This window comes from Triticum dicoccoides, chromosome 1B (genome assembly GCF_002162155.2).
Source record: "Triticum dicoccoides isolate Atlit2015 ecotype Zavitan chromosome 1B, WEW_v2.0, whole genome shotgun sequence".
Taxonomy (NCBI): domain Eukaryota; kingdom Viridiplantae; phylum Streptophyta; class Magnoliopsida; order Poales; family Poaceae; genus Triticum; species Triticum dicoccoides.
Window position 1 is genome coordinate 573338905 of NC_041381.1, and position 14912 is coordinate 573353816.

Genomic DNA, 14912 nt, shown 5'->3' on the forward strand with positions numbered 1-14912 from the left:
TTTGTTACGGCGCGGTTTCCCGTTTCCATCTCTGGGTTCGGATGTACTCGGGTCGCTGGTGCTGCTTCTTGCCAACCAGCTATCCTCTCCTGCGCAAAAGCGGGTCATGAGGCTTGTTAATGCGGCCATCGTTCTTGGCTTTTCTTGGCCGAGGTGTCTGGCGAGCCATTCGTCTCGGACGCTATGTTTGAAAGCTGCTAGGGCCTCAGCGTCCGGACAGTCGACTATCTGATTCTTTTTAGTAAGGAATCTGTTCCAGAGTTTCCGGGCCGACTCTCCGGGTTGCTGAGTTATATGACTCAGATCATCCGCATCCGGAGGTCGGACATAGGTCCCTTGAAAATTTGCCTGGAAAGCCTCCTCGAGCGCTTCCCAACTTCCCATGGTGTTTTCAGGAAGGCTTTTAAGCCAATGCCGGGCTGGCCCTTTGAGCTTGAGGGGTAAGTATTTGATGGCATGGAGGTCATCTCCTCTGGCCATGTGTATGTGGAGGATATAATCCTCTATCCAGACTCCAGGGTCTGTTGTTCCGTCGTATGCTTCTATGTTCACGGGCTTGAATCCCGCTAGAAATTCGTGATCCAGCACCTCATCGGTAAAACACAACGGATGTGCGGCGCCCCTGTATGTAGGTGTGCCGCGATGTTCGGATATTTTTTTGCATTGCATTGCTTGCTGGAGCTTGCTTTCTTGGGCCATAGATGGATCTGGTTGCGCTGGCTGTTTGATGCGAATCCTTAGGCGGATCGCTCGCCGTATTGAGTGCGGCGCCCTTTGTCGCTTTAGATCGGTCGTTGGGTCGTCTATCCGACCTGGTGGCTTCCTTGTTTTTGGACTGTGGGGGCTTTATGGCCTCTTCATCAAATTCCGGTAGTAATTTTCGCTTCGGATAGCTCTTTGTGTGACGACTGTTGCCGTACTTGTGTGCAGTATTGAGTACTTTGTTCCATCTGATCCTGAGTGCATCTTCTTCTGTTTTGAGCCTCCGCTTCTGCTTTTTCAGGCTACGTGCAGTGGCGACGAGCCTTTGGTGGAGGTTCTGATGTTCCAGCAATTTGTCCGACGTGAGATCATCCGGACGATTATCTTTACCGGGGATGGGCTGTTCGGATTATCCGCTCTGTTTGGACGGTTGCTCGATGGCGTGTTCGTCTTCCGTTGATTCGCCCTGCTCTATGGCTGGGTCTTTGTCGAGGTGGGGCTTTGCGTGGCGCTTACGTCGCTGCTTTGATTGTTTTTCGAGGGAACGATCCCTATTTGTGCCCTTTTGATCCTCGTTGTTATCCCTTTTGGGTGTGTCCACCATGTATACATCGTGTAATGAGGTGGCTTTCCAGTGCCCTATAGGTGCTGGTTCTTGGTCGTCTCCTTCATCGGCGTCCATACCATCGATGTCTTCGGAGTCGAAGTTGAGCATGTCGGTTGTATCGTCGACAGTGGCTACAAAGTGGGTGGTGGGTGGGTTTCGAATTTCTTCATCGTCCGTATCCCAACCCTGCTGACCATAGTCCGGCCAGGGCTCTTCTGACAAAGAGAGAGACTTTAGGGAGTTCAGGATATCACCAAACGGAGAGTGCTGAAAGACGTCCGCGGCGGTGAACTCCATGATCGGAGCCCAATCGGGTTCGATCGGAACGGGTGCGGAAGATTCAGAGTCCGGAATGGAGTCCGGCACCTTGGAGTCACGGGCCTTGCAAAGGACTAGGCTGGTATTCGGCTCTATCGCCGTAGAGATTGCGGCTCCTGGGGCGGCGTCCAACCGTCCGTCCCTGGTTAGCGCAGTCGGCTCCGAGCTAATGGTCGGAGCGGACTCCTGAGCGGCACACTGGGCGATGTCCGGCGGTAGAGCTAGATCATGTCCATCGAGACAGTGTGGCGCGCTCGGCCGTGGCTCGAATCCGTCAAAGATCAAGTCCCCGCGAATGTCGGCCGTGTAGTTTAAGCTTCCAAACCTGATCTGATGGCGAGGGGCGTAGCTTTCGATCTGCTCCAGATGGCCAAACGAGTTGGCCCGTAGTGCAAAGCCGCCAAATACGAAGATCTGCCCAGGGAGAAAAGTCTCGCCCTGGACCGCGTCGTGGTTGATGATCGAAGAAGCCATCGGGCCTAAAGGCGACGACACAGAGGAACTCTCAATGAAAGCACCAATGTCGGTGTCAAAACCGGCGGATCTCGGGTAGGGGGTCCCGAACTGTGCGTCTAGGCGGATGGTAACAGGAGACAAGGGACACGATGTTTTTACCCAGGTTCGGGCCCTCTCGATGGAGGAAAAACCCTACTCCTTCTTGATTAATATTGATGGTATGGGTAGTACAAGAGTGGATCTACCACGAGATCAGAGAGGCTAAACCCTAGAAGCTAGCCTATGGTATGATTGTTGTTCGTCCTACGGATTAAAACTCTCCGGTTTATATAGACACCGGAGAGGGCTAGGGTTACACAGAGTCGGTTACAATAGGAGGAGATCTTCATATCGTATCGCCAAGCTTGCCTTCCACGCCATGGAAAGTCCCATCCGGACACGGGACAGAGTCTTCAATCTTGTATCTTCATAGTCCGGGAGTCCGGCCAAAGGTCATAGTCCGGCCATCCGGACACCCCCTAATCCAGGACTCCCTCAGTGGCATTGGTTGGCATGACGGCAACCACCTAGCTCGCGCCTTTTTTCCTTCGGATCCGCCTCCGTCTTGGGTAGTGGTTGCCTCCTTATTTGATGGAGGCACCCTTTTTTCTCTGGGTCCGCCTTTGTCTCGGGGTTGTGGCTGCCTCCTCATTTTGTAGAGGCGCGGCGATGGTTTATTCTCTTCTATTATTTTAGCGCTCATGTGCCCGCAATTTTTATTTAATTAGCCAAACCAACATATTATTTTTTATTGCTACGTGCCAACAATTTCTTTCAAGTATATCCATCCAAGTGGCATCTACATAAGGAACTGGAACACATTTTTTTTTGCCTCCTCTCAGCGAGGATCGATGGGCAGTATGCGGAGCAGGCCTAGTAGGTGGAGCGCGGCCGAGGCCCAATACATCCTGGGCGGCCGAGCAATTGTTTTTGCTTTTTCTTGGCCCAGCTGTGTCGAAGCTCTTATTATATGACAATAATTGCATCAGAAAGCGTGTGGGACGCGTAGCATTTCATGTCTGGGCCAGCGCAATGACAAGCGCCGCAATGACTTGTGTTTGCAAGGTGCGAGTAAAAATCCGATAGAAGCGACATGCTTAAAGGATCGAACTCACGGCCTCAAAGTCCTGACCACGTAGTAATAGCCACTCGAAAAACATGTGTTGGTAACCAATGGCTAGCATAATGTTTAAGAACATACTGGCGCGTCAGATTAATTTTTTTTCTGCGTTTTTGGATATTTTTAGGAAAAACAATCATAAATGCCTAATATTTTTTTGGAAAGTGATCATTTTTTAAAATGCAAAAGTTTTCGTAAATCCGTACATTTTAAAAAAATGCGACCAATATTTGAAACTAGGGCATTTTTTACGAATCACAAACATTTTTTGAGAACCTGAAGCTTTTATAAGAACACCAACATTTTTTAATTTGTGATTTTTTTTAAATGGGAACATATTTTGAACATTCCGAACAATTTGAGAAAACATGATATTTTTTTAATGCGACAAATTTTATTTTGTTTATAAAATTTCACTCAAAATTTGTTTTCAAATTGGAAAATTTTATGAAAAGTAATTTCTTTTGAAAGTATCAAACAATATTTGAAAAGAACAATATTTTTAGAATTTTCAACAAATTTTAGTACAAAAAATAAATTAAAGTTCTGGAGAATTTTTTAAAATGGAAACAAAATTTTGGAATTCTGCACATTTTTTGAAAATTTGAAAAAAATGAATATTATATTTTTTAATATTGAATTTGCGATAAAAGGAAAATTAAAAATAAACTCTGATGGGGAAAAGAAAAAGAATCAACAAAGTAAAAAAGAAAGGCTAGAAATAGAAAAACAGAAATGGAACACAGAAAAAATAATGAAAAACAGGCCGCCTAGTAGGGAGCAACCTGTTCGAAGTTTCAACTATTTGCTACACGGTGCAGCAAATAAGATTTTTCCAGCTGTTTTTTTTGCGAAAAACTTTCAATCTATTCATCTTCAATCATGGCAGTACAACGAACACCAGAAATAAAAATTACATCCAGATCTGTAGACCACCTAGCGACGACTACAAGCACTGAAGCGAGCCGAAGGCGCGCCGTCGTCATCACCCCTCCATCGCCGGAGTCGGGCACAACTTGTTGTAGTAGACAGTCGGGTCTAAGGCCTCATAGGACCAGCGCACCAGAACAGCAACCGCCGCCGATGAAGAATAACGTAGGTTAGAATGATTCAACCTGAAGACACACGAACGTAGACGAACAACGACGAGATCCGAGCAAATCCACCAAAGATAGATCCGCCGGAGACACATCTCCACACGCCCACCAACGATGCTAGATGCACCACCGGAACGGGGGCTAGGCGGGGAGACCTTTATTCCATCTTCAGGTAGCCGCCGCCGTCTCGCCTTTCTGAACATGACACAAACCCTAACAAGACAGGAAAAAACGACTGAAAACGGAGCCCTCCCGCCGGTCCTTGGCAGGATCCACAGCGCCCCCATGGCCCTAGGGCCACCGGAGATGAGGCGGACCTGCGGCTGCGCCGGCGAGAGGCAGAAACCCTAGCTTTTTTTCTTGGAGGAGGAGGAGCGACTTAGATTTTTCCAGCTGTTTGGCCAGGAAAACAAGTGGGCTGTTTCTCTGGGCCACAACGCGCTGCCCGCGTATGAAATTCTGGACAATCTCTCTTCTTTTCTAGGAAACGGACGCGCAAAAATTTAGTACCATCTCAGATAGAAAAAAACCTCAGATAAAAAAAATCAGCGAGGAACGGATGAAAAATTGGAGAAACTCACCTTACTTTATTAGTATAGGTAAGTATAGACTTGCCAGAAAAGAAGGAACAAACTACCACAAACGAACATGCCATGCGAGGCGAAGCGAAGCTGCTTGGTGTGCTGATGTGTTGAACTGTCACATACATTGTAACGTTGAGTTGTTGTATATCTCTTTCTGTTGTAACAAGGTAGGCCTAGTCTTTAGGGATAGACCTAATCTAGCGCCACCATCCGGGACGTGCCCTGCATGTAGGGTTGGCTTTCTATATGTACGTGTAAACAGTTATGGAAATACAGGGTGTGATTGATCGCTCAGTTTGGTTATCAGAGCTATGGCTTCCCCTACCTCTTCTCCCGAGCGAACGGCTGATGCCGCCGCCGCCGCTGCCGCCGCCGCTGCCGCTGCCGCCGCCGCCACCTCCGGCAACCCCGTCGATGCGGCTCCACGCGCTCCGGTTTCTGACGAGACCTCTGGCTCCGGTGGTCTTCCTCTTGCAGCCACCCCACCCAACCCCTCGACCCTGCCTTCCTCCTACAATCCTCCCCCACCTCTCCCATCCAGCGTCGCCAGCGTCATCGACTGCAAGCTCGCGCTCGACGGCTGCAACTTCACGCGCTGGAGGAACTACATCACCCTGCTGCTTGCGCGGCACCACGCCGAGGATCATGTTCGGGCCGTCTCGAGTCGCCGGCTGGCCGACCCGGCATGGCGTGATGACGACAACACCGTTGTCCTATGGTTCTACACCATGATCGAGGGGGACCTCCTCGACATCATCGCTCCCGCCAGCTCCTTCGCCTTCACCATCTTGACGCGGCTCCATGGGTACTTCCTCGCCAACGAAGCTGAACATGCTATGCATCTGGGCCAGGAGTTTCACGCGTGGGTGCGCGGTGACCTCACCGTCCACGAGTACTGCCGCCGGCTGCAAGGTATTGTGGCCGCCCTCGCCGACGTCCGTGAGCCCCTCACCGACCGCACCCTCACCTTGCAGATGCTCGAAGGGTTGGGGCCCAAGTTCGCGATGCAGTCGGCGATCCTCCAGTCCACTGTGCCACTGCCCATGGTTTTCACTTTCAGTGAGATTTCGGTGAAATTCGCTGAATTTCAGTAATTTCAGCAAACATTGAAATATAACGTTTCGGCCAAAATATTTCAGCAATTTCAGTATAGCACAACAATTTCAATATTTTTCGAAATATTTTTAAAAAAATTCAAATTTTTAATTGAATTCAAGTGAATATTTCGGTCATTTTGGCTGAAATGGAAACTGAAATCACTGAAATTGACTGAATTTCAGTGATTTCGGTTGATGCTGAATTTTATTTAAAACTGAAATTGAAAACCATGCCACTGCCCACCTTCAACCAGGCGCGCGCCCGTCTCATCCTCGCTGAACTATCCATGGACAAACATGTCCGCACTGAGGGGGCTCAGGTCCTCGTGGTTCAGCATGATGATCGCGGACCCTTCGGTGACCGTGGTGGCGGCCGTGGTGGCGTGGCGACAGCGGCGACCAGGGCGGAGATCGCGCCCCTGCTGGCGGTGGTGCTAGCCGTGGTGGCTGTGGGCGTGGTGATTCCCCTGCTGGACGTGGTGCGGTTGCTCAGCCGTGGCTAGGCTACTTCGCGCCGATGGACGCACCCTTCCCTCCGCCACGCAGCCCGTGGATTCCGCCGAACTCCGCCGGCGTCCTCGGCCCCTGCCCCGGCGCGCCCACACAGGCCTACCCGTTGCTGTATCCGCCTACTCCGGCCCCTCCAGGTCCTGTCTACGGCGCACCTCCAACCAGCTGGGACGCCGCGGCCATGTACCACGCCGCCCCCAGCTACGGCATCGCTTTCCACCCCAACGCCGAGTGGATCATGGACACGGGCGCTGCATCCCACGTCACTGGCGATCCAGGTACCTTGACTTCATATCATCCCCTCTTAGCGCCTTATACTCATCATATCATTGTCGGCGATGGCTCTCGTATGCCCGTGCTCGCTGTTGGTACTACTCATCTCCCACCCAAACCCTTTTATCCACGCCATATTCTTATTTCCCCTAATATAGTCAAGAATCTTATTTCCGTTCGAAAGTTTACTCGTGACAATTTGTGTTACGTTGAATTTGACCCCCTTGGCTTTTCCATGAAGGATCTAGCCACCAAGGAGGTACTTCTGAGGGTCAACAGTGATGGGGACTTGTATCCCTTCTCCGGAAATAATGGCATTGCTCCCACTGTCGTCCTCACCATCTCCATGCACGACCTTTGGCATCGGCGGCTTGGACACCCCGGCTCCTCTACTTTTTCCCCTTTTTCTCTAGATTTTCTTACCGCATGTAATAATGATGTCCGTGCTTCCCATCTATGTAGTGCGTGTCAAATGGGCAAACATACACACCTGCCCTTTGCCACATCCACCTCCTACACTACCACCCCCTTCCATTTAATTCACTGTGACATTTGGACATCCCCGGTTGTGAGTTATTCTGGCTACAGATATTATCTTGTTATTGTTGATGATTATACTCATTTTTCTTGGACTTTCCCATTGCGTACAAAATCTGAAACATGCGACACCCTCCTTCGTTTCTTTCAGTTTATTTTCACCCAATTTGGCGTGCTTATTAGGTGCGTGCAATGTGATAATGGCGGCGAATTCCTCACCACCTCCCTACGTGACTACTTCTCTAACAACGGCGTCTATTTTCGTCTCACTTGTCCCCATACTTCTCCGCAAAACGGTAAAGCAGAACGCCACATCCATACGACGAATGACGTAGTCCGTACCTTGCTCTTGCAAGCCGGCATGCCTCCTCCCTTTTGGGTTGAGGCGCTGCACACCGCCACCATCTTGCTCAACATTCATCCCTCGCGCGCAATACATCAGTTCACGCCTCACTTTCTTCACTATGGCGTCCACCCCACCTATGATCATCTCAGGACGCTCGGATGTCTCTGTTTTCCCAACACATCCGCCACAGCCACACATAAACTCTCTCCCCGCTCCACCCGCTGCGTTTTCATTGGCTACCCTCGCGAACAGAAAGGATATAGGTGCTTCGATCTCGCCACTAGGAAAGTCATCATCTCGCGACATGTTACCTTTGACGAAAATTCCTTTCCTTTTTCTGAGACCATAGGATCTGCGGCCACAGAAAATCCTCCCGCTGCCAAACCTGCCAGCCCCCCCCATCAGCACCTCGTACCCGCTCCACCCGAGCCCACCACCTGATTCCGCGCACACGACTCCTACACCGCCAGCTGTCACAGCGCCCCCCTCGCATGCACTACAGACACGGCCTCCCGATCCCACCGCGGGGCCTGATCCGCTAACCACCAGCGCCCCGCATGCATGCAACGCCCCCACTCCCGGCCTCCCCTCGGGATCGCGCCCGCGGACTCCACCCACTGCGGCTCGATCGGGATCTCCGCGCCCGACTCCCTATACCTTGCGAGCCAGCCTCTCTTCCTCGATTGATACGCGCGCCCATTTGTTTCCCACACCCACGCCGCCACTTCTGCCTGTGTCCACTGTACGCCCACAACTACCACCTCGTGCAGTCCCGATTTCGCCACCTGCCAACCCACATCCGATGCGGACACGGGGCAAAACGGGTTATGCCATGCCCAAGCAAATTCTTGACCTTCATGTTAGTGACACCCCCTCGCCTATTCCGTCATCCTACCGTGCAGCACTTAAGGACCCGAACTGGCACGCCGCAATGCTTGATGAGTTTAATGCACTAATTCGGAATGATACGTGGTCTTTGGTTCCTTGTCCTGCAGGTGTTAACATGGTGACCGGCAAGTGGGTCTTTCATCACAAGCTTCACCCCGATGGTACCTTGGCGCGGTACAAAGCTCGCTGGGTGGTGCGCGGCTTCACACAACAGCCGGGCGTCGACTATGGGGAGACATTTAGCCCCGTGGTCAAACCGGCGACTATACGGGTCGTTCTCAGCATCGCGACGGCCAACCCTTGGCCTATTCCCAGATGGACGTCAAGAATGCCTTTCTTCAGGGCGACCTTGCCGAGGCTGTCTACTGCCAGTAGCCCGCCGGCTTCGCGGATGCCTCATTTCCCACGCATGTTTGTCGCCTCAACAAGTCCCTCTACGGGCTTAAGCAGGCGCCACGCACTTGGTTCCTTCGGTTCACCCGTTTCCTTCATTCACTTGGATTTGTGTCGTCCAAGTGTGACACGTCACTCTTCATCTTGAGTCGTGGCACCTCTCTCGCATACTTGCTCGTCTACGTCGATGACATCATCCTCACTGCTAGTACCACCGCTCTCCTCCAGTCGCTTGTCACCTCTCTCTCCGGTGAGTTTTCCATGAGTGACCTCGGTGACATCCATCACTTCCTCGGCATCAATGTCCATCTCTCCACCACTGGTCTTTTCCTATCACAGGAACAATATGCTCTTGAGATATTGGACAGGGCTAACATGCTTAACTGCAAGCCCATCTCCAGCCCCGTCGACACCTGCAGTAAGTTGTCTGGCACTGATGGGGTTCCCTATTCCGATCCCACACACTACCGCCGTCTTGCTGGTGCCCTACAGTATCTCACACTCACGAGGCCGGATATCTCTTATGCCGTGCAGCAGCTCTGTCTCGTCATGCATGCTCCTTTGGATAGTCACTACCAGCTACTTAAGCATGTCTTACGCTACATCCGGGGCACGACTCACTATGGGCTTCAGCTCTACCGCTCCTCCTCCCATGATCTCCTCGCGTACAGTGATGCTAATTGGGCAGGATGCCCTGACACTCGGCGATCTACCTCGGGGTTCTGTGTGTTTCTCGGCACCAACATGGTCTCTTGCTCATCCAAGCGACAACACACAGTGTCCCGCTTCGGCGTCGAGGCCGAGTACCGTGCAGTTGCCAACTGTGTGGCCGAGTCGTGCTGGCTTCGGCAACTCCTCAGCGAGCTTCATCGTCCCCCGCGTCGCGCCACGCTCGTCTACTGTGATAATGTGAGTGTTGTGTACCTGTCCACCAACCCCGTCCAGCATCAGCGCACCAATCATGTGGAGATTGACTTGCACTTCGTCTGTGACCGTGTGGCGCTCAGCGACGTCAAGGTGTTACACGTCCCAACTACGTCGCAGTTTGCCAATGTCTTCACCAAGGGCTTGCCGTCTTCTGTTTTTTGTGACTTTCGCTCCAGTCTGAACGTCTTGCTGAGCGCCGTTCAGACTGCAGGGGGGTGTTGAACTGTCAGATACATTGTAACGTTGAGTTGTTGTATATCTCTTTCTATTGTAACACGGTAGGCCTACTCATTGGGAATAGACCTAATCTAGCGCCACCATCCGGGATCAGGGTGGATGGCACGAGCAAGCTTTTAGGCCCGCTCATGGCCCGTTCAGGGCCTGACCGTACGGTCCAGGCCCGCTAGAGAAATTGTTTGGTCCGGGCCAAGAAAGTCAGACCGAAAAAACCTCGGTCCGGTCTGGTCCAAGCTCGGTCCGTTCGGTCGGACCGCGACTTTTGGCCCAGCCCAGGACTGCAGTCCATCGTTGCCAGGGCATAGCCCCCCAATCCCAATTCCCGAGCCACTGTTCGCCATAGCTGCAGGAGGAAGGGAGCTCCGCCTCCATTGGTTGTCGACCTGTCGTTGCCGTCGTCGACCACTTGCACCTCCTCCTCTTTCCGCCATCTGTCTCCCACTTAAGTCTCGTCGACCAACACCTCCTCGTCTGCACCTGCTCGCGGGAAAAGGAGTACTGGAGGAACAATGTAGCTAGGGAACGCTGCACCTGCCCGCCATCGTTGACCGTCGCCGTCTTCACCTGTCCATAGTAGACTGCCTCCTCCTCATTTGGCTGGCGTCTACCATGTCACTTTAGAGCTGCCGTCACGCCCAATATGCGACCCTATCCAAAAGGAACTCGAAGGTCCCACCAAGGATAGACCCACATATTGAAACGCTTTTGCAAGGTGGATATCATTACATCAACATTACATAATAGATGGGGATACATACATAAGGCATACCATGCCACACGAATACAACATCACAATACATAAGAGCATCATCCGACTACGGATGAAACATAAACAGAAACTCAAACGACATCCACCCTGCTAGCCCAGGCTGCCGACCTGGGACCTATCCCTAATCGAAGAAGAAGCAAAAGAAGAACTCAATGCAAGCAAGCATCGCTCTCGCGTCATGATCATCGCACAACCTGTACCTGCAACTGTTGCTGTAGTAATCTGTGAGCCACGAGGACTCAGCAATCCCATTACCATGGGTATCAAGACTAGCAAAGCTTAAAGGGAAAGGAAGGGGTAAAGTGGTGAGGCTGCAGCAACGACTAAGCATATATGGTGGCTAACATACGCAAATAAGAGCGAGAAGAGAGCAAGCGGAACGGTCGTCAACTAGTAATGATCAAGAAGTGATCCTCAACTCCTACTTACGTCAAACATAACCCAGAAACCGTGTTCACTTCCTAGACTCCGCCAAGAAGAGACCATCACGGCTACACACGCGGTTGATGCATTTTAATTCGGATCTGGTGTCAAGTTATCTACAACCGGACATTAACAAATTCCCATCTGCCTATAACCGCAGGCACGGCTTTCGAAAGATTATACCCTGCAGGGGTGTCCCAACTTAGCCCATGACAAGCTCTCGCGATCAACGAAGGAATAGACCTTCTCCCAGGAAGACCCGATCATACTCGGAATCCCGGTTTACAAGACATTTCGACAATGGTAAAACAAGACCAGCAAGACCGCCCGATGCGCCGACAATCCCGATAGGAGCTGCACATATCTCGTTCTCAGGGCAACACCGGATAAGCTAAGCGTACAGGTACCGACGTAACCCAAGTTGCCAAGGGATGGTCCCGCACGGTGCTCTAGTTTGGACCAACACTTAGACAAGCATAAATAAGTTTGGACCAAGGGATGGTCCCGCACGGTGCTCTAGTTTGGACCAAGGGATGGTCCCGCACGGTGCTCTAGGGATGGTCCCAACGAAGGGGGGGCTGTAATAAAGATGACCCTCGAGAGAGCGACTCCCAAGGGAAAAGTAGGTGGTGGTGAGGCAAATGGTAAAACCAATGTTGGGCCTTGCTGGAGGAGTTTTATTCAAAGAAAACTGTCAAGGGGGTCCCATAAATCACCCGACCGCGTAAGGAACGCAAAATCCGGGAACATAACACCGGTATGACGGAAACTAGGGCGGCAAGAGTGGAACAAAACACCAGGCATAAGGCCGAGCCTTCCACCCTTTACCAAGTATATAGATGCATTAATAATAATATAAGAGATATTGTGATATCCCAACCAAAATCCTGTCCACCATGGAGAAATCTTCAACTTCACCTGCAACTAGCAACGCTATAAGAGGGGCTGAGCAAAAGCGGTAACATAGCCAAACAACGGTTTGCATAGGAAAGGTGTCAAAGGTTAGAGGTTCATGGCAATTTGGGATGGCTTGATAAACAGGTAATAGATAGCGCAACAAAGCGATAGAACGAAGCAACTAGCATAGCAATGATAGTAGTGAGATCCAGGGTAGCGGTCACCTTGCCTGAAATCCTGCAAGGAAGAAGAACGAGTCCATGAAGAAGACGAACGGATGAAGCCGCGAAGACGAACCAAGCGTAGACAAACGAATCCTCACGATCGCAACGAAACAGGAACTAACAAGAAGAAGCACACAACATGGTAAACACTCCACACATGAACAAGGCATGATGCACAACAAGCATGATGCATGACAAAACTACATGAAGCTACTCATGGCAAGAGATGATGCAAACAAGAGCAACACACTAAGGCAAGTTTAAATGAGGCCGGGAACAACATATAACAATTCCGGTAAGTCCTCATATGCAAATTTCGAAGTTGGTCCAGATCTGAATAAACCTTATGTTCAAGTTGTTAAACAGCAAGTTAAGATGCACAAAGATGATCTACACGAGATTCTAGTCAAGTTACATATAAAGTTCATTAGATTTGGAGCTACGGCCTAGAAGATATAAACAAAACAAGTTAAACATGGCATTGATGCAAAATGCACCCAAACATCAAGCAAACACCTCAAAACAAGGATGCAACATGATAATATGAAACTACATGCAAAATCAAGCAAGTTTCATATAGAGCACTCTCAAACGGAGCAACGGTTCAACACACACACATGAAACAAGTTTAAAGGATAAGCTGTCCAAAACAGCAACTAGGCATATTGCAAGCACCAAAACAACATGCTACAGCATCTCAACATAAAAACAAAAGACATGGGCATGATGTACAGGTAAAGCGTAACAAAACATGAACACTGAGCTATCTTCGAAAATCACTAGAACATGCTCAAACACACATGGTAAGATTGCAACTTATAACAATTCAGACTTTGCAGAAAATAACATCAGGTTACAATGTTTAGAGCTATCAAACAACATGTTATAGGAACTTATCATGGCAAACAAAGGCATGGCATGAATCTACTCAAAGCATAGATCAAAAGTCCCTTACTGACCATAAGCCAAAAAGGATCAGAAAATATGATGGCAACCACGTAAACATAGCAAGTTATATTACAGATTCAAACATGGCAGAAACCGAATTATGAAGGCATGTAGATGAGCTTGTGCAACTCACTACAGAGCATTACATGGCATGACAAGGCAACCAACAGTAAGAAGGAATATTTGTGAAGCTAAGCATGGCAATAGAAAGGTCATAGGGTGCATGGATCACTAGCAAAACACATGGTAACAACTGACCATAATGCTAACAGGCTGACAGCAACATTATGAAGCAACTTTGGAGCAAGATATGAACAAGCTACAGCAAGCTATAAATGCTACCAGGGGCATGGATGGATATAGCATGACATGTAGAACAAAACATGTTTAGTGATCACCTCCATATTATGCATAGAATTATTTGTAGGAGCAGGTTTACATAGCATCACGAAATAACAGATTCAGCCTAGCAAAACAGCAACATCAAGTACACTACTTAACAAGCTTGATTCACTCACCACAAGTCATTGCATGACAAGATAAGCATAGCATCATCAAGAAGACATGTTTGTGTAACCAATCAAGGAAAGAACAAGTCCATAGCATGCAAGGATCAACTACAACAACCTTGGCAAAATTGAATAACATGTAAACAATCTAGCAGGAAACATTTTGAAGCAAAAGTAGAGCACGAGAATGACATGCTAGGCTACTCCATAATTGCAACCAAGGGCAGGTATGGATATAGCATAACCATATGTTCAAAACTCCCTTACTGAAGTATCTCAAAATATGCATGGATCTCTCTGTAGCATCAAGTTTACATGGCATCAAAATGACAGCAGAACATGGACTAAAATCAGCATATCACGAAGCCTAGTTTGCATGCTTGTTCTAGTCACCACATTGATCACAAAAATACATGGTAAGCACCTCTGTAAAGAAGACATAGCATAGATCAAAACACATGAAGACATCAACCTCATAGGATGCACACATCAATCATGGCAAAAATGACAAATGAGCTCGTTCTGTTAACAGACAGCAGAAAACATTATGAAGCACTCTTGCAACGATGATTCAGGCATCAAGATAACCTCAAATGAATATGATGCAATGGAATGAAATGATGTACTCGCTGAGACGAACAATTTGACATATTATACGCACAAAATGGAGCTACATGCACGGAGATATGGCAGGTCGAACATGGCATGAAAATTACACAGAATCGGGGACTTAGCAGAATTCTACCTCTCGGGTCAAACTGGATCTCGGGGTCCCGGGGACGAGACGGTGCAGCAGGGACGTTTGGTTGGACGAACTGGTGGATCTGGTCCCGATCCGCGGGTCGCCGGAGAAGTTCGCCGGAGACGTCGCCGGAGTTAAGGAAGAAGATGGGGCCGGCGAGGTCGGGCGGATCCGGGGCTATGGCGGCCGGCGAAGTGGAGGCGGACGGAGGCGGCGGCGCGGGAGGACGGCGCGGAGCACCGGCGCGAGCCGGGAGGCGGGGCGGCGCG